The 21,123-nt window shown below is 34.0% G+C and overlaps 1 protein-coding gene and 1 non-coding gene across 4 annotated transcripts in view; one reads left to right on the forward strand and one right to left on the reverse strand.

Annotated features, from left to right (window-relative positions):
• Nucleotides 1-21,123, reverse strand: part of Pde4b (phosphodiesterase 4B) — a 444,794-nt gene that overhangs the window by 309,034 nt on the left and 114,637 nt on the right. The window lies entirely within an intron of this gene.
• LOC124968502 (U6 spliceosomal RNA) lies at nucleotides 9,062-9,169 on the forward strand. The gene has a single exon (XR_007105744.1). It is a non-coding gene; the product is annotated as a U6 spliceosomal RNA (small nuclear RNA).

Genomic DNA, 21,123 nt, shown 5'->3' on the forward strand with positions numbered 1-21,123 from the left:
AAATCATCAGACAGAAGCACTAAATAATCTGTCAATAGTTCATTATTGTTCTCCCTGAAAAGATAAATCTTTTCATTTCACAATAGATACCCAATGGTGTAAGACATTTGTTAAAAGAAATAATTAAAATGTTGAGGCATGCAAAGGTTCTACAATAATGTGTTTTGAAAGAACATGTCAATATTTTGAGGGCAGCTCAGCCTAATCTTACTATCTGTAAATCCATACAACCAAGAGATGAATTATAAACACCTTGAAATATGGTGCGGAGTACTGAAGAGAGAGAGAGAGAGCCACAACTGGGATTTGATCCTGGATCCACCTCTTCCAAGTCATGTGATCTTCAGAAAGACACTAAATCTCTTTTGGTCAGTTTCTTCAGAAACTAGAGTGAGGTTAAAATACTTCTTACCCATTGAGATGGTAAGAAAACTAGAGGAGAAAGACCATATAAGAAGTTTAGTATAACTCAGCATCCTCTTATTACCAAGTGAAAGACAGGTCTTCTGTTCATCTGTTTATCATTTCAAATGGCACCCACAGTCCTACCCTGTCAAGGTCCCCAGCTCTTTGTAGTTGACAATGCTTAATATAATCTCATTTGCCTCTAGATTAAAAGAAAATTAAAATTTGTTTAAAAGAAAAACAAATTTTTTACACCTTCTCCCTGCTTCACTATGAAACACAATTTGGCTGCCTGTTTGGTTTTGGTTCTGTCTGGACCCTTTGCTGACACTTAGGTGAACCAGTCCAAGTGCTTCTGCACATTAAGGAGATTAAACTGGATTTCCTCCTCTCACTTCTATTAGAAATTAGTTTTCTTAAGTTTCCTCCTCTCGCTGCCATTAGAAATTAGTTTTCTTAAGTTTGACTTTCATGGTTTTGTTGATCTTTGGAAGAAATTCAGGTTTTAGGGAAAAAGAGGGTCCTGGGTAACTTAACAGAGACCCCTGAAATAGTAGCAGATCTCAGGTGGTGTAATAAAAAAAGTTTACTTTCTATGTTCCTCTTGAGTTTCCATATGGAAGTTATATAAGTTGAAACCACTAAACCAGTTCCATGAAACCTAAACTGCTGAGTTCTGCACTGCTTTTAAAAAGACCTCTGTTTCCTATCAGCATGATCTTGGGAAATTTTCCATTTACTTGTATAACTGTCATGTAAGCTGTTCGACCAGTTTTGCTCAACAATTTGACACAGATTGACTGAACCAGTGAAATAAATCCAATTAACTGACATCTACATTTCACTTTATTTTATAAATGGTCAAAAATTCAAAGGCATTTTCTTTAATTTCCTTTCTTTCTTTTGAAGACTCTATCTAAAAAGCTATTAAGGGCTTAGACTTTTTTATCATTAATTTTCCCCCAAAAGCCCTTAGTAGGCGCTGTAACAGCACAGGAGGCACACTGACCCATAGATACCCTTTTTCCTTTATGAGGTGTCTTGAAACATGGATTTATAGCCCCAAACTCATAAATTACATTAGACTTTTTGTAATCCCCAGTTCATGAAGGAACATGTGAATTTTACACACTAGAAAAACAGTCAACATAATAGATGGCATGGCACAGAATCACATCAAGGTTAGAGTAGAATTCCAATTGATTTATTGGAATTCATCCTAATGTTGATGTTTAGAACCTGAAAAAGCATTGGGCACTTAAAGATTTCTAAGCAATACATCCAATCTATCTTTATATTAACAACAACAAGTAATCATAAAAATTTCCTTTCTTTAACACATTTAATTAATCTTTAAGCCTTTCAATGCCTGTGAAATACCTTATTGAATCCAGACTAACTCAAAACTACCACTTTAACAACAATATTCTTAATATCTTAAAAGAAAAAAAATTCTTAAAAGAAATGGAGTGGGATAGCTGGGTCAAATGGTGGTTCCAATCCAAGTTTTTTGTGTAATCTCCATACAAGTTTTCCATAATGGTTGCACCAATTTGCAGTCCCACCAGCAATGTATGAGTGGACCTTTATTCCCACATCCTGGTCAACATCATTACTTGTAGTCCTGATAATTGCCATTCTGACTGGAGTAAAATGAAATCTTAGAGTAGTTTTGATTTGCATTTTTCTGTTAGAGATGTTGGACATTTTTTCAAATATTTGTTGATTGACTGTATTTTTTCTGTGAAGTGTTTGTTCAGTTCCTTAGCCCATTTATTGATTGGGTTATTTGTCTTTTGATATTAAGGTTTTTGAGTTCTTTATATATCCTGGAGATTAGGGCTTTATTTAAGGCACATATGATAAAGATTTTCTCCTATTCTGTAGGCTCCCTCTTCACATTATTGTTTCCTTTGCTGCTATCCCACTCGGTTTATACCCAAAGAACTTAAAAATCAGCATACTGCAGTGACATGGTCACATCAATGTTTATAGCAGCTCAACTCACAATAGCTAAACTATGAAACCAACAGATGAATGGTGGTATATATAAACAATGGAATATTACTCAGCTTTAAAGAAGAATTAAATTATGGCATTTGCTGGTAATGGATGGAGCTGGAGAATATCATGCTAAGCAAAATAAGTCAATCCCCAAACTCCAAAGGTCAAATGTTTCCTCTGATATGCAGATGCTAATTCACAACAGCAGGTAGGAGTGCTAGGGAAGAAGAGAAGTACTTTGGATTAGGCAGAGGGGAGCTAAGGGAGGGGAGGGGTGTAAGGGTAGGAAGGACAGTACAATTTATCTGACTTTATTACCCTGTATATGACTACACGATTGGGGTGATTCTACATCACATAGAACCAGAAGAATGAGAAACTGAACTCCATTTATGTATGATGTGTCAAAATGCATTCTACTTTCATGTATAACTAATTAGAACAAATAAAAAAAGAAATGATGCTTTATCAGGCACTAGTTGTATGCTAGAAAAGGACTGGTTTCCCCACGTTATTTCTTCAAACCTCTTAACAACTTGAAGCAGTTGACATTATTAACCTAGACAAGATGAGGAAAAGGGTTTATAGAAGGCAAGTGACTTACCAAACTCCAGAGCCAGTAAGGGAGGTGGGTGGAGCTTATGCTCTGGTTCCTTTGCCTCTATTGTTTTCCTGAGTTACTTCACAGCTCTGGCCATGGCCTATAGTTGACTCTAAATTATTTTTTGAATCTTGAATTCAGTAAGTAAATCTCTCATTCAAAAATTTATTTCAGACACATGAGAGGAATTATTGACTTTATTTACATAGTAATGAACCAGCACTTTTAAGATGTACTGGGTCTCAACATTTATTTCTTCAATAATTAAACAAAAATATAATTATTTTTTAATTCATTAATGTAAAATATGTCATAAATAAGGTCACAGAAGTCTAGCTGTCTCTTTTTGGAAAACACTCAAAGAAAATTTACATTATTTCATTATTATCTCATTACCCTACGTACATGTATGATTACATGAATGGTGTGAATCAACATCATATACAACCACAGAAACTAAAAGTTGTACCCCATTTGTATATAAAGAATCAAAATGCAGTCTGTTAAATTGAAAAACCAAATAAATAAATAAAAAATAAAAGCAGCAGTTTTCCCATTGGGGGAAAAATACACATATTTTTAGCTACTCAAATTTCAGTTATATCAATCATTGGACTGTTTAGGAAAATAACTAACATTTACTTAAATTTAAGGTTTATGGGAAAAATAATCATCAGAAGTTTCTTGAAAAGTAATTACTGCATGATTAGTGATGTCCACATATATTTTCTTGGAAAATGTCTAAAATTAAATACAGTTCGAAACTTTTTGAAATAAAAATAGAAATGAGGGATTAGTTTTCTTCAAGAAAATTAATTCCTTAGAAAACATTTAACATTTACATGTTATATATATCCATTATGTAAAGTACTTGGAATTCATACGTTCATTTACTCTTTTGCCTACTGTCACATGCTGAATCAGACACTACGTCGATTCATACTTTAGGTTGTGTGTGCGTGCGTGTGTGTCTGTGTGTACCTCAAAGCAAAAGTAAAACACAATCTCTCTCCTCAAGTTTACTTTTGACCCAGGAAGAGAGGCAATGTCCCTGGAAGACACTGGAGAGAGCTATGTAACAGACTTCATCCTGCCATGGGCCATGCTTCCCATGGGATATTGAGCCTCGTCTCAAGGATTCAGCAGATGAGGCAAGCAGACAAGTGAAAATGTTCCAACCACTGAGTACAGCATAGGTAAAGATGGCACATGGTTGAAGATGCATGCAGAGCTATGTCTTACGTTTAGAGAAAGAGGGTTAATCAGGTCTAGTGCCAAAAAAAAAAAAAAAAAAAGTTTCAGATGCCACACTAATATCAAGGGATTGCCACTAAAAAGATAGTGATCATTTGACTATATCAAGGAATTGCTAAAACATTTTTGCAAATCTGCATTAGTTGTTAAAAAAAAAAAGACAACTAGAAGACAAAGAGGAAAATCAAGTGATGTTAAAGAGTATTTCACTAGGCAGTGAAAGTGAGGTATGCCAGCAGTTTACCTTTAGGCCATCATGATCTTGAAAGATATTTGTCTAAGAAATAGCTAGTTACCACTATCCACTCCTCCTGTTTACAACACATTAGTATGGGTCAGTTCTAGAGAATAAATTACTCTATTCAATAAGAAATCACTTGAGGATATACCCAGCTCCTATCTATTTCCATCTTACCAATTTCAGAGAAGATTGGTGAAAAAGTTTTAAAGGGATCACTAAGCCAAAATTAGGCCTATTCGATTTTTAAACAAAATCAAGTGAGCAAGGTATGATTTTGTCTTTCCATCTTCTTTTTTTAATATCTATCTCTCTTTCTCTCCTCTTTCTTCTCTCTTCTCTCTTCTCTCCTCTCCTCTCCTTTCTTCTCCTCTCTTCTCTTTCTGCCCTCCCACCCTCCCTCCCTCCCTCTCTGCTTCCCCAGTACTTTAGGTTCAGGGTTGACTTCCCAAATGGGCCAGATATAATACACTTGAAGTCATCCCTATAATTAGACACAAACTGCAAATTCCTTCTTTACCTGGGCTCTCCCTGATCTAAGTTATCTAAAACTCAATTTACTGAGTAAAGTTGCTTCTTTAAAACTGCAACTAGAGTGTCAGACACCAGATGATTACATTTTCGTGCTGTACTAGAAATACAACTTCTCTTAGTCCCAGCTTTCATCAAACTTTTACCTACTCTTTATTTTCCAACACGCTGTACCTCAGCATATTCTTATTAAAAGAATCCCAGAGCAAGCAACTTTTTCTCCTGGATGCCTGGTTTATAAAAGAGAAGTGTCACCTGTCATTTTAATTTCTTAATGCAGCAATTGTAACATCCAGCCTACTCCCTTTCCAAAGCCATTCTTTTTGGGAGTGGGAAGTAACATGCATTTGTGTCTCCAGATCCCTTATTTCTGCTGGCTAAGAAAGGAGAAATAAAAGAGCAGCATTATAAAAGAGACCCCCAAATTCCTCTAAATAAAATAGGGTTCTTATTTCTCCATTCAGTAACAGTCAGGGCAGGCATGTCCTGGGTACCCTCTGCTACAAAGTCTATGTATTAGGATTGGCATAGACACATAGACACAAATGAGTATCACGACACACTCTTCCTCCACAAATATGGTCATCCAAGCAGAAAAGGCTGAAAGATGGACCTACAGTCCTAGGGACAATCAGTGTTCAGAAGGTACAACTATCTTTCCTAACAGCAGAACCTATCCCACCCATCATCTGAAGGCTCCAGTTTAGATGCTCATGGAGAAAGAAGAATGCAGAATCACAGTTTCTTCATCTCAGCCCTTCATTCTTAAACAGGCAGAGTCTGAAACAAAAGACATTCTTCTTAGATGCCCACCAAAATTGATGATAAAATGTTAAACCAATAATAGAAAGCTATAAAATTAATGCCTATTTACAACTGCATAACAAAGACACCACCAAACATACACAATAATTGCCACTATGAATGGGGTATGCATGGGGTATATTTCAAAGATATCATTTCTTTGTGTGTGTGTGTGTGTGTGTGTCTTATTTGTTCTAATTAGTTATACATGACAGTAGACTGCATTTTGATTCATTGTACACAAATGGAGCACAACTTTTCATTTATCTGGTTGTACATGATATAGAGTCACACCATTCATGGAGTCATACATATACATAGGGTAATTATGTCCCTCTCATTCCACCATTTTTCCTACCCCCTATGCCCCCTCCCCTCCCCTTTCCCTCCTCACTTTTCTCTGCCCAATCCAAAGTTCCTCCAATCTTCCCTTGCCATACCTCCCATTGTGGATCAGCATTCATTTATCAGAGAAAACATTTGGCCTTTGGTTTTGGGGGGATTGGCTTATATAGATATAATTTTTAATCCAAAGCAAAACGAAACTTTACAAGGACAAAATTTTCACTATTTTAAGATGCAGAAACCAAGACCCAGTGACTATATGACATTTCTGGGTCACAGCTAAGTGAATCCAATAAGATTTAAATCCATGTTTATCTGGATTCAGAATACATACACACATACGTGCACATAAGATTATAGATTGTTAGAAACAAAGAGAAGGGGTATATAGAGAGAAAAAGAGTAAACCACATTATTGGAGAACTTCTGAGACCAGACACTAAGAGTAGAAAAGCAGAAAATGTCTGGATATATTTAATACTGAAAACTAAATAATAATACTATTGGAAAACTCAGTTATCATTCATGCGATCTTGAAAAGCTACCAACCTTTCAGCTTTGGAGATACAACTGATTTAAACAAGGTAAATACTATCTCCTTCTAAATTATTAAACCTTTTAGAAACACATCTGCTAAGCATCTTAGCTACATGTGGGGAAAAAGTGCAAGCTTTGATCCTTCAGTTGATCAATAACAATATCCATGTGTGTACAATATTTTCCAAATCCTGCCCTAAGTTCCCTGTATGCAATAAATAGTAAGTCTCCTAGTCTATGGGAAGTTAACTGTTTAATTCAGGAACAGGGACATGGATAATTAATTGTTTGAGGTTGTGGGCTAATAGAGGCAGAAATAGAATTCTGTGGGCTTATGAGGGAGTAACAATAATTCTCTCTGAGAGACTAGGGCAAGATTTTACCAGATATGACTTTTGAGATACTCGCATATAACCCCACTTATTTAAACAGGAGCAAAAAAATATCAAAAAAAAAAAAAAAGAAAGAAAACATACACAAGACATGTTGAACATGGACAGCAAGCCATCCTGATCCATGATCTTATTATTCCATGCCTACTTGTATGTAGTGATCTTTCCCTCCAATTATCCACAGTCCATTGCTACCATTCTTAAAGCAATACCTTCACCATTTCACTTCCTGCTCAAGATCCTATTTACAAACAATCTCAACTATTTTTTCCTATTGTAAAAATGCCACCGAAATGTGACCTCACCTAAAATCCTACATCTTCATTTTCTATTTCTACTATCTCAGATGTTTTCCTTTCCTATTTTCAACTGCTCTCTAAGTGCTGAATCCTTCTCTTTAAATTTTAAACTATACGGATGACAATAGTTGTTAACCATAAATCAAAACAAAACAAAATTCATTTTTTTTTCAGTTTAAATTTTAGGTAATATCATTTCATGGTGGAAATAATGCTCAGAGGTGGGACTTTGGGGAAGCAACTAAATCATGAGGATTCTGATTTTATGAGTGGATTAATTCACGGATGAATTAATAATTTGATGGCATTATTGGTAGGTGGTGAACATTTTAGAAAGTGAGGTCTAGTTGGAGGATATAGGTCACTGGAGGTATGCCCTGGAAGGGTTTTTCTTATCCCCGGTCTCTCTTTCCTTCTCCCTCCTGGTTGTGAGGAGCTGAGCAGCTTTTCTCTGCCACACCCTTCTGCCACGATATACTGCCTCACCACAGGCTCACAGCAATGGAGCCAGCTGACCATGAACTGCAACCTCTAAAACTATGAGCTAAAATAAAATTTTCCTCCTTTAAGTTGTTCACATCAGGTATTTCTCTCACGCTGAAAAAAGCTGACTACCGCAGCTGGGAAGCTGTTCTCTGGCAGACAGAAGATTGATACTGGAGAGAATGGAGATCCAATGGTGAAATGAAGGTGAAAATACTTAAGTAAAACCCCTTCTTCCACTCCATCAAAGCAGAGAAATGCCTTAGAAGACAAAAATAACAAATTTGGTGCAGTTCAGGGGCTTCCTAGAAGAAAGTGAATATAAGATCAAAACTTTATGACCAGAGAGAAAAAGCTGGAGCAGACAGAGCTGAACAGAATTAGAAATAAAAAGGAAATAGGGTCTGAGTTTCGGCATGTACAATGTAAATTTCTAGACATCTTAGGTCTGAACACATTAAGGTCTGAACACGTAAGAAGTCTTCCAGAGAATAGAAGGAACAAAGAACAAAGGTGGTGATTGAGTTCAGTAGATTTATAGGCTGAGATTTGTGAAGAATTTTTCAGTGTCTTGATGCTTTCCCTTTTTTCTATCCTTTTAAGTTTAGTACATATTTCAAATAATGGTTTCTGGAGTTAAGCCAGTTCATGAAACTTTATGGCATAAAATTATATGAACAGGCAACCCAGCAATATTCTATAATATTCCATGATAATGTACATAAATAAAATTACTTTTGTCTAATAATATTAGTGCTTAATTTAAGGATGACTATTCCTTTTCTAACCAAATATTCTGATTTAATGCCAACAGGGGTATTGGATTATATTGAAGGAAAAATAAAACACTTTTCCTCTCTTTTGAAGTATGAATGTTTAAACTTCCAACTTACATGTTACTTAAGAGAAAACTAAGGTTGTAGATATTCATTAAATAACTGCAGTTAATATTTTAACACTCAACACAAAATCCATGGCATGTGCAGACCAGAGTTAAACAAATACCAAAACATTTAGAGAAAAAAAGGAAAAGAAAGCTACCTCACAAAAAAGGGGAGAATGAAATACAGAAGCACAAAAAGGGAGAGGGGGAAAAATTAGGAAAACAGAAGATTCAGAACAGGAGGCAAAAGAGACTTATAAAATGGGATGAGAAAAGTATGTGAGGGTTTTTACTTCCACAGCACATATGATAAAATTAGAATGATACAGAGAATATTATATATGATCTCTGTGCAAGGATTATACACAAATTCATGAAGTGTTCAATGTTTCGAAGAAAGAATATCAGAGCTTGAAGATAAGTCTAATAAATAAAGAAAAAAAGACAAGAAAGAATAAAAAGAACATACAAGATCTCTGGGACACCATACAAAGATCAAAAGTCTATGTAACTTAGTTTGATTTCTTCTCTTTCCATCTATGTCCAATCTTGGGGTTAGGTTGTTATTATTATTTATTATTATATATTGTTATTATGTTGTATATTATTAATGTAATTAGGAATCAATTCATATTTTAAATTTATTTTTTGTTATGTAAAACATTTACATAGTTCAAAAGTCAACATTACTCTAAATTAAACAGTAGGGTCAGAGAAAAAAAAAAGTCTATGTAACTGACATACCTAAGGAAAACTAAAATGCCCAAAGCATCAAACAATGAAATAATATTTAAAAATTCAAGAGTGAAGCAATGAGCTTCATTTAAAGGCAAACCTAATAGCAGATTTCTGAGCATAAACTCTTAAAGCCCAAGAGACCTTGAAATGATGTATTTCATGTCCTGAAAGAAGATAACTGCCAACCAAGATTACTGTACCCAACATGATTATCCTTCATACTCAAATAAGAAATAAAAATCTTCTAAAATAAGCATAAACTATGGGAATTGATGATTATTAGGCAGCATTTAAGAAGATACTTAGGGAAATTATACCTAGAAAGGGGAAGAAAAAACACAATAATGAGAAGATATGAAAGATTAAGAGTAAATGCACAAATGAGAAATATGAAAAAAATCAAACATTATAAATACAATAAATCAGCAGAATATGGAGTATTAAAAACACCAAAAGAAAAACAACAAAATGTCAGGAATAAGTACATACCTTTCAATAATAATTCTCAATGTAAATGGTCTTAGTTCTCCAGTTAAAAGATGCAAAATGGATAAATGGCTAAATGTACTGCCTACAAGAAACTCAGCTCACCTGCAAAGACATGAGCAGACTGAAAATGAAAGAAAGAAAAACAATATTCCAAGCAAACGAAATCTGCAAAAAAAAAAAAAAGCAGGAGTAGCTATATTAATACCTTACATAATAGACTTTTAAGACCAAAACAGAAGAGACAAAAAAAGGTCACTATAAATAAATCAAGGAAATAATTCATCTAGTGATTAAAAATGAATATGTGCCAAATGTCGGATCACCCAATTTTATAAAACAAACACTAACAGACATTGAAAGGAGAGATAAGCCCCAATACAATAATGGTGACTCCAATACCCTAGTCCCACCAATAGATATATCATTCAGACAGAAAAATCAAAAAAGAAACATGAGTTAAATTATACCACAGATCAATGGAACATAACAGACATATATAGAATATTTCATCCAGTTGCAGGATACAAATTGTTTTTATAAACACATGGAACATTTTCCAAAATAGACTATATATTAGACCACAAAGCAATCTTAACAAATTTTTAAAAACTAAAATCATTTCTTTCATCTTATATGATGGCAATGGAATGAATGCAAGAGAAACTGCAGAAATTATACAAAATCATGGAGAATGAACAACTCACTATTAAGTGAACAGTGTGTCACTGAAGAAATCAGAAGGGAAATTTTTTAATTCCTTGAACTAAACACAAGTGGAAACACAACATATCAAAAATCAGTATTAATATGAAAATCTATAGCAATAAATGTCTACATAAAAAATAAAATGCTCTCAAATAAATAACCTAATGATAAATAACCTAATATATAACCTTAGAAAAACAAGAGCAAACCAAATCCAAATCAGAAGAAATAATAAATATGAGCACAGAAATAAATGAAATAGAAATAAAGAATACAAAGGATCAATGAAAAAAAGGGCTAACTTACTTTTTGTAAAGATAAACAAAAGCAGAAGCCCTTAGCTAACCTAATGAGAGAGAAGATCCAGATAAATAAAATTAGAAATGTAAAAGGAGACATTACAACAAACACCACTGAAATTCAGTGGTTCATTAGAGCCTATTTTGAAAAGCTATAAGAGAATAATTTGAAAAATCTAGAAGAAATGGACAAATTTCTGGACACATCTGACCTACCAAATTGCATCAGAAAGATATAAAATGCTTAAACATATCAATAGCAAATAGTGATATTGAAGCAGTAACAAAAGGTCTACCAACAAAGAAAAGTTCAGGACCAAATGAATCCACTGCTGAATTTTACCACACTTTTGAAAAACTAACACTAATGGGTTTCAAATTATTGCACAAAAAAGAAATGGAAGGAACTCTTCCAAACTCATTCTACAAATCTAGAATTACCCTGTAAGCAAAACCTGACAAGGACACAACAACAACAAAAAAAATCAAACTACACAACATTATCCCTGATGAACAAAGATGAAAAAATTCCAATAAAATACTAATAGCAATACAATTCAAAGCATATTAAAAGAATTATAAACTATGATCAAGTTGTTTTCATTCCAGGGATGCAAAGATGGTTCAACTTACACAAAGCTACTAATTTTTTATCTTGATTTTGTATCCCGCCACTTTTCTGAATCTATCAGTTCTAAAAATGTTGGTGGAGTTTTCAGGATTTTCCACGGACTCATACTATTTGCAAGCCGGGATAATTTGACTTCCTCATTTACTATATGTATGTATTTTATTTATTTATTTTCCCTAATTGCTCTAGTTAAAATTTTAAGTACTATATTAAGAGTGTCAAGAGTAGACATATTTGTTTTGGTCCTGATATTAGAGGAAATGTTGTCTGTTTTTCCCCATTCAGTATGTTGGCTATGGTGTTTGTCATGGTACAGACACTATGGAAAACAGAACAGTGGCTTTTCAATAACTGAAAGTAAAACTACTATATGACCCAGCTATACCTCTCCTGGGTATATACCAAAAGGAAACAAAGTCAGCAAACAAATCACTCCATACCCATAGTTATTATGGCACTATTCACAGTTGCAAGACATGGAATCAGCCTATCTCTTCAGTAGATAAATGTATAAAGAAAACGTGGTATAGATTATAAGCAATAGATATTATTCAGTTGTAAAGAAAAATAAAATCTTGTCACTTGCAGGAAAATGGGTAGAACTGGAGAACATCATGTTAGACAAAATAAGCCAGACACAGAAAAATAAGTAGCACATGTTTTCTTTCATATACATACATTAACATGACATAACATATTACCTGAAAGTAGAAGAGGGACTACTGGAGCCTGGAAAGGGCCCAGAGAGAATGAGAAGAGAGAGCAAGAAAAAATAGAAGGGAAGATGAATATTATCAGTGAAAAATTTATGCACACATGGAAATGTCATGGTGAAACCCCTTAATTTTAACAATTAATACAAAATAATGAAAAGGAGTACATGAAGATTAAGATTAAAGGAGGAAATTCTGGAAAACCAAGTGAAGGACATGGGTGGGGCTGGGACCTGTGTTACTAGGTTAGTCAAGCTGTCATTTCGAGTAGGTGACTCACAGAATCATCACCCACTGTCTTTATCTCTTTGAAATGCTAATTAACTAAAGTCTAATATTGATAGCTAGTCCAAGAAGCACAAGATGATTTGAATGAAAAACTTAAGGTAAAATTAAAGGGAAAAGAGAGACAGAGACGGAGACAGAGAGAACTTCAGCCTCTTCTCCTGCTCCCCACCCCACCTTGCAATTTGGTGCTGTTGTCTTCTCTTGTTTGATGCATCTGCCTTCTCTCTGGCTTCTTTCCTGACTTTGTCTTGCTCTCAGTTGTGGGCTAACATATACCAGACATGGTTCTAAATAAAATCAAAGCAAACCTAAGTATACTACTTCTCAGTAGCATATTTTTGTTTGTTTGTCTTAAGAAGAGATCTTCTGAGGCATTCAATAAGTTGAAGCATCATGTGTACCAGGCCTGGAGCAGAGAGCAAATAAATCACTAATCTCTGGGAGATGAGTGCAGCATGCAAAGAAGCCAGTGCTAGTGTGGCAGGAAGAACAAAGAGAGCCCAGGCCAGGCAATTCATGGCAGGAATTGATGGGAAGCCAGATAGTTTGGCAAATAGAGAAAGACTGAGAGTAGTGTGTTCACTGCTCCCATCTGCTAAAGCTGTCTTGTAGGATGCTTTCTCCTGGAATTCTCACCTGGTGCATCTACTGAAGAGTTTACTTCTGCACTGTTGGGATTAAAGTAACATCTAGACATGTGACACTCATTTTACTTCATTAAAAAATGGTGTTTGAAGGAAAGGAGATAAGGAAGGGAGGGACAGAGAGATGCAAAATGGATTGCTTACTTATTAACATAATGTCATAGCATTAAAAATTCCCATTTTAGAGACTCTGTTCTGAAAAAAAAATAGAGTATATTTGCAAATTTGATTTGCCATCTTCCCCTGTGAAATTACCTTAAAAGTTTTTACATACTGCCAAAGAATAATTACATTACATCTTAAGGATTTTCACCAGTTCAGTATCTTAAGGGACAATTGGGAATTTATTTTTTAAAGTGGGTGCATTACATATCTACATGTTATGTACATACACATATTATATATACATGCATACATATATATATACACATAAATCTTATACATATATACATAAATCTTAGAATTGAGAAAGCATAAACTGTATATGTGTCTTAGAATTATAATTTGAAATATCTGGGTCTCTCATCGAGAAAGTCACACTGTAATTGGCATTATCTCCACCACTTCATCATCCTATCCTGACAACCTTGTATCACTCTGAGTATGTCTGAGCAGCGATTATTAAATATTGATGTTAGTAATAATACATGACAAGCACTTTCTGTGCATTACTTCAATTTTCAGATTGGTTTTTATGAGGTGAGCACTATTTTATCCCCATTTTAATGAGGAAAAGTGTTTTATCCCCATTTCAATGAGGAAAAGTGGTGCTTACTCAAGGTATCAGGGTTAGTTGATGGTGAGATCATGGTCTGCATGCAGATAGGTCTGTCTTGGTCCTAAATCTGAGCTATACTCTGACCATTTTATCATCTGCATCAGTACTTCACAGTCTGTTCAATGAGAGCCCTGTGCCTTTAAGGAGCGATGTTTGGGACCACCAGAGGGGAATGGAAAGTTGAATGAGTCATGAAGAAATACTCCTTCTTATATAAAAAACAAACAGCTTTGTTTACACACAATTTAAAAGTTTAAACCTAAATTATAATTCAGCTTGAGATAATATTTCTACTCTTAGGAAAAACACAACTTTGAGAACCACTGATCTAGATTTTCAAACTTGATGATTTTTTTCCCATGATAAGTTTGAATTATTGAAGAGTGCTGAGCATCAGAACCATATGGGGTTCATCAAGAGCTAAAGAGCAAGGAAAAAACACAATTCCACCTCCGCATTAATAGAAAATGAACCTTACAGGCAGCCGATCAATAATTAAAAATGAAAACAAGTGCTCTCTAATTTACTTGCAGGCTACAGCCCAATTCTGGAATAATAGAGAAAATACCACACCCACATACATACACATATATAAATAAGTATATGGGTCACTGAAATATTTTATTTTCCTCTAAGTTATTAATTCAAAAAATTGTCAATTTAAAAAATATAAATTTGATTTTATATTTTAGGTGTTCTGCATCAAATTATTATCAATGGGAATAAACTCTCCTTCCAGCAAAACAATGTTTATTGACTATGAATCACTTTCCTTTTTGGATCATATCTCCCTGCCCCCTCCCTTTCCATGGTCCTTCTCTGCAAAGGAATGACAGCTAAGAATGAAAATTAAAAAACGGAATATTAATTCCTTTTTCATTAGTCTGTAAAGACAGTGCTATACTTTCGCCTACAATTTTCTAATCAATTCTTTTAGTCTATCCTCTCTAAATACCTGTGAATATAGCATTTGGCATCAGAAGTTCAGGTTTGAATATCAACTATGTGATTATACTTGACTATGTCACTTAATCCCCCAAAGTCTTCTGAAATTAGGGTTAACAATTTCGATGAGCAATGGAAAGAAAATTGCCTGAGCGTACTTTTGTATAAAAAGCAAATATCATTTATTATTGTGATAACTGGGAAATTTGAAAGTGTTCATTTCAAATTTAAGATGATCTGAAGTTAGCCCTGCATGTGGCAGCAGACCTGTAATCCCACTAGCTTGGGATGCTGAGTCAGGAGGATCTGCAGTTCAAAGCCAGTCTCAGCAAATTAGTGAGGTCCTAAGCAACTCAGTGAGACACTGTCTCTAAATAAAATATTTAAAAAAGGGCTGGGGATGTGGCTTAGTGGTTAAGCACCTCTAGGTTCAATCCCTAGTACAAAAAAAAAAAAAAAAGAAAGAAAGAGTATCTGAAGTCAATTCTGCTTTCCACAATATTGAAGCAGAATTTCTTTAAATACTACTACCCTGAGCACTCCAAGGACTTTGTAACATCTACAACTCTCCACCCTCTTTATTATTTTATGTTCACTTAATTTTGTTTCATTAAATAAAATTTTTAAAATAACAAAGTTTGTATGAAGTCAAATTTATCTTAAATATTTCAAATGTTTGATAATTTTGTGCCTAGCTAAAAAGAAGTTATTTTATTACATTATAGTGATTACAATTAAGAAATGTGGTCAATAGTGCTTAGTACTATACTAAATATGACACATTTCACATCAAAAAGTTAAATAATACTCATAAATTTTGTGTGTGAAACAGTGTTAGAGTTGCCTGCTTTCGTTTAAGAAAGAAGAGTCAGGAGACTTTGGATCATAAATCTAAACCATTTTTTTAGCAGTGATAAAATGTCAAAAAGTATGCCGTAAATATTTGTAATATAAATCCCATTTATTTCAAAATATTTCTACCTACTCTACTGCATTAAATTACATTCTACCAATTGGGAGCACACATCTATCTGATCATATATTTTTTAAATTGTACAGGGTTATAATGCTGAAATAGGGAAGTTTGTTAAAGCTAACAGGTAAAACAAGGAACAAGAATTTGAATATATATATTCTCAATAACACTGAGCACAAACTAATAGGATTACTCAAAGCAAATATTGGTTTACAGCTGCAAAAAGTGAAAAGTAAGTTTCCGGAGCCATGTTATGTATTGTAGACTAGTCCTTTGCAGGTGTGTATTATGACTAAAAGGTGAAGCACACACCCTTCCTCAGGAGGCCTTTTGCCAACCCTATTTTGTTGGTTTGTTCAGTGAAGTGAAGAACATGAATTTGTTTTAAGAGGATATACTTCCATTTGTTTTGCATTGTAACCAAAGTCTGAAATAAAGCTTACAGAAATTAGAATGCAGTTCCTGGCAATAAGAATCACAGCAAATACTTAGGAAGCTCAGATCCTATGTTAGGCACTATGCCAAGTGCCTTATGTGAATATCAATAATAGCAAACACATAGTAGGTATTAGTGATATTTTGGGTTCTAAGTACTGGTTCATATATTAACTAGTAGGATTCTCACAACAACCCTATGGATAAAGTGCTTTTAGTTTGCAGATCACAGAACAAAACAAAGAAATTGAATCCATTTTCCCTCTTACCACAGTAGACCTGTGATGTATACCACATCATCTGACACTAAGCCTGAGAACTGAATCTTAAAACTGTACTGTATGCTGCAGTCTCACCTAACTAGGAATACATGGGATAACAAAGGACATGAGACACAATGTTATCTATATCTAGAAAAGTATCATTGACATTGTAAGCACACACACTGTTCTGAATAAGACTTCGAAAGCTGTTAGATCTGTAGGGTGGCAATCTAAACTTGCATAGAAGACCCTAACAAAGAAAAGTAATATGGCATTATTTTCTTCCTTTTTCTTTCTATATCTTAAATTTTGCCTCCATGCAATTGTGTTCTTTGAAAATATTTATTTTAGTAAAATCTCAGATTTTTACTCTATGGGGTGATTAGACCTCTAAAAAATCAAGATTCTAGTTTATTTGACACTTTCTCAAATTTTACTTCTTTTTAATCTGCTGTTACAGTGAATCTTCTGCCCTTTACTAATTCTATGTTAAAACCACAGAACTTTCTTATACATTATTTTTCAGACATTCATTATATGATATCCTCCCTTAAAGTACTCTTAGTTTCTCAATATTGTCTCAGAGTCTATTTTGTTTTAATTTGGCGAGTTCTAATGTTCTTGAGCCAAATTTTAAATGCTACCATATTGCAGGCACTTGACTCTAATTAGAAAGACAAATATGTAATGGACCCTACAATGCTATTTTCAAGAGAAGTTATAGGTTTGAATAGCTAAGAGAGACATAAATCTCATCCTTACCATGTGGGCTGCAAAACAAGGTACATAAGGTATTTTATTGATAAAATGTGAAGTTTAAATATGCCTAGTTTACATATGTAATATTTTAGTTCAGTAATTCATGTTTATAATTTGAAAGTGAAGATATAAATATTAGATTTGCCTGAGGTTTTTTTCATTGATAGGGTATGCAATTAAAAAAAAAAAAACTATGTCATCATTCTAGGGGAAATTAGGACAGTAATACGATGCATTTTTACATCCTTCACTTAACATGTAACATACCAAACTTACATCTCTATAAAGAGTTTACCAATTATTTAATAAGGAAAGGAAAAAAACAACATTATGATTTATTCATCTCTCCGCCCATATATTGAAACAAAATATTTACCAGAATCTGTCTTTCCAATGAAGGAAAATATCATATCCTTAATTCATAATTTTATCATTTGTGGTACCTAGAAAAATTTTTATACAAATCATGTGCCAAGTAAATTGGCACAAAAAATTCTATGAATTTACCTTGTTGGTGTAGCTTCCCTCAAAAGAAATTGAAATAATAGATTTCAAGTCACAAGGACAGATTATAGCATAAAGCATGTCCTTTCCAAGTGAGTCAACAGTGAAATGGCTATCTTGGGACAGCAATCTTCTGTCTGAAAATCTTCAAACAGAGGCTGGTATCTAGCCACCAGGGTGGTAATGCAGGTTGGATGGCTACCTGATTATATTGAGGGTAAATGAGATGACCTCTGAAGTAGTTCCAACTGCAAGATATTTTCATGCTATATTTTTATTTTTGTAGACATTCTAAAAACATGTTGGCAAAAGACCTAATTAAATACTATTGAAAGCAATGTTTGTCTATTATTTGTAACCATTGATTATTTTTCTATTGCCTAGGACTCTTTGCCAGGATAAGCAACTCTACTTCACATTGATAGAGAATACTCTTTTTTTAATTCATTTTTATTGTAAACAAAAGGGATACATCTTGTTTCTCTGTTTGTACATGAAGTAGAGGGATACCATTTTTGTAATCATACATTTACCTAGGGTAATAGTTTTTGATTCATTCTGTTATTTTTTTTCTTTCCCCCCACCCCTCCCACCCCTCGATAGAGGATGCTTTTATAGTCCCTCAGAGAGGCATATCCAAAAGTCGAGTCCGGCAGGAGCATGAGCAGTTAGTGGGCAGGCAGCTCAAGAGGTAAAAATGAATTCAGCTGAAATAACCCACATGATGAACAATCGAAATATGTACAACTAAGATCTTCCATATACAAAAGGTTTTTCCTTTCTTCATGGAATTATTTTCTTTCAGAATTAAATTCTTTGGTTAAGTGCAAACATCATATACTTAATGAAGAGTAATACAACAGAACATAGCAACTCAGATCAGAAACAAAACTCCACAGAGTGCCCTACTTAGCCTTATCCAAAAATGATCCTTTATTACTAAGACTGTCTCCTAAGCATCATTATTAAGTTTATGTTCTCATTACTCTTCATACTTCATAACTAGTAATTTTTGTAATGTTAGTCCCCTTACATGTTTCTTTTTTCTGCAGGTGGATAAAACTTATTTTTTAATTGTCTTCCTCTGAAATCAATAGAATGTTGATGCTAGCTCTTTCTCTGCCTGGAATCTCTCTCCTGTCTCTCTAATTGTCTGAATGCTTCTATCATGATAGCTAGTATAAGGAATCTTTCATTGGTTCTATAGTCCTCAGCGACAACTTCTCTAAACTCTGTTTATTAATTCTACTACTAAGTTGTACTAACTGGAGCAAAGCATATGCCACATTGTCCTTGGCAACACTTGTCCTGTCTCAACCAAAAAAAGAGATGTTGGAAAGAGATTTTTCCAACATTCTGAACTCCTGATAAGCCTATTTGTCTTCTGCTGTGTGTAGGAACCTTGAAGAACCCCAAAACATTGCCCATGATCTGAAACTAAAGATCCAAAAGTGTTTTAATAGACTGAAGATAATGTCTGATCACACAGACTAGTCACAGCAAATAAATGGAGTGTGACTACATTAACTACCTTTAGTCCCATCACATGAAAGAACTAATTAGGTAAGCCTAGGACTAGGAGGATGAAAAGCCTCAGTAGAACTTAAACAAGATCAAAGTCAGAGGTTATTGGGAGCTCTCCAAGGTACCAATAGACAATCACCAGTCTCCCCACTCAGAGGTAAAAGGCCTGATTCTCAGTGCTCTATAAGTGAATGGAATCCTACTTCCCTGACTTCCACTACTATGATGTCCAGACACCTGTTTTAATCAGAATCTTACTGTATCTGACATATTCTTGCAATTGGCATAGCTACACTATTTGACCAGCAGCAAAATTTCCTGGTCAGATTTAAAATAGACATTTTTAAATGTACATATATAATATCTCAACATTAATGCAAACACTAGGAAGAGAAATTATACCTCTATGTGTCAGTAAATATTTGTTGATAGTGATGGATTTATTTTCCTTTTTACAGGTATCAATCAAGAGAATTCTTATTGAATGGCTCACCTAATCTGAAGAATGAAAACCTAAGGCTTGAATAATACCCACAAATGAACCAGAAAACTACACTCAGCTCCTGTATCTCTCCGAGTGCATTGTTCACTTAAGTAGTTCCCCTGACTGTACCTAGATAGTCTTCCCATGTGAATTTATATTAGGACTATACAAAAGATTAAACAAAATAGAGTCTAGTTAGATGTGAAAGTATCTAATTGTCTGTGTCTCTGGATGCAAAGGAACTCCCATATAATACTGGTTTGTAGCGCCTATGAAAAGAAGTAATCTGTTGGAAATAATTTTCTTAAAATTATTTGATCCTATAAATTTGCATAGGACATTTAAATAACTTTATATGACCTGCAAACATATTCTAAAAATTGCTTTTTAAGTTAATTAGGCCTCAGTTCCCTAATTAATGATTTCTAGGGTAGGAAAAGCACTAATACATGTAGTTTTTATTGCAATGATATGAAAATAAAATATGCAGTAGCCTACTAGCCCCAGGCAATGAGAGTGATAGTTTTTATCAGTATTAACCAGGTCATCAAAACTGTATGTCATCATATGGGATGCATTTAAATGTAAAAACTGTAAACAAGAACTCCAATCATTAATTTGAGGGTTTAACCAGTCCCAGAAGCAGAAAAAAGTAAAAAATGTTTTCAATTTTATGGGTAGTTTTATCATTATAACAGAAAATTATGGCGATTCCCACAACCAGTAGCATATTGTCTTCAGATCACAGCGTGTATCACAAAATCTTTTAATTGTTATAAAACACAATTATTATCTACTTAGTACACAGTGAGGCCTCAATTGGTATTGATTGGACAAATGTATAACAAAAATATATTCTAATAATTTTATTGTGTTCCATAAACACTCTTTAAAATGATGGTATTTTCATCTAATCTCTACTTGTTTCTAAATCCTACCCTTAAATTGACATATTTGAAGGCCCACCTAAGCTGCTGATGTCACTGCCAGTTTCTAGGTACTTAGATATTTTGATATGGGATATTAAAATATTTGCTTCATATTATAAATGTCTTATGAGATTTGTGTTGTATCTATACAAGCAAAGCAAAAAATTGAAATCCATAATCTTAAAACCAATCCAGTTGGAAATTACTCTAAAAGTAAAAACCACACACCCTTCAGGTGGAAGT

Source organism: Sciurus carolinensis, chromosome 1 (assembly GCF_902686445.1).
Source record: "Sciurus carolinensis chromosome 1, mSciCar1.2, whole genome shotgun sequence".
Taxonomy (NCBI): domain Eukaryota; kingdom Metazoa; phylum Chordata; class Mammalia; order Rodentia; family Sciuridae; genus Sciurus; species Sciurus carolinensis.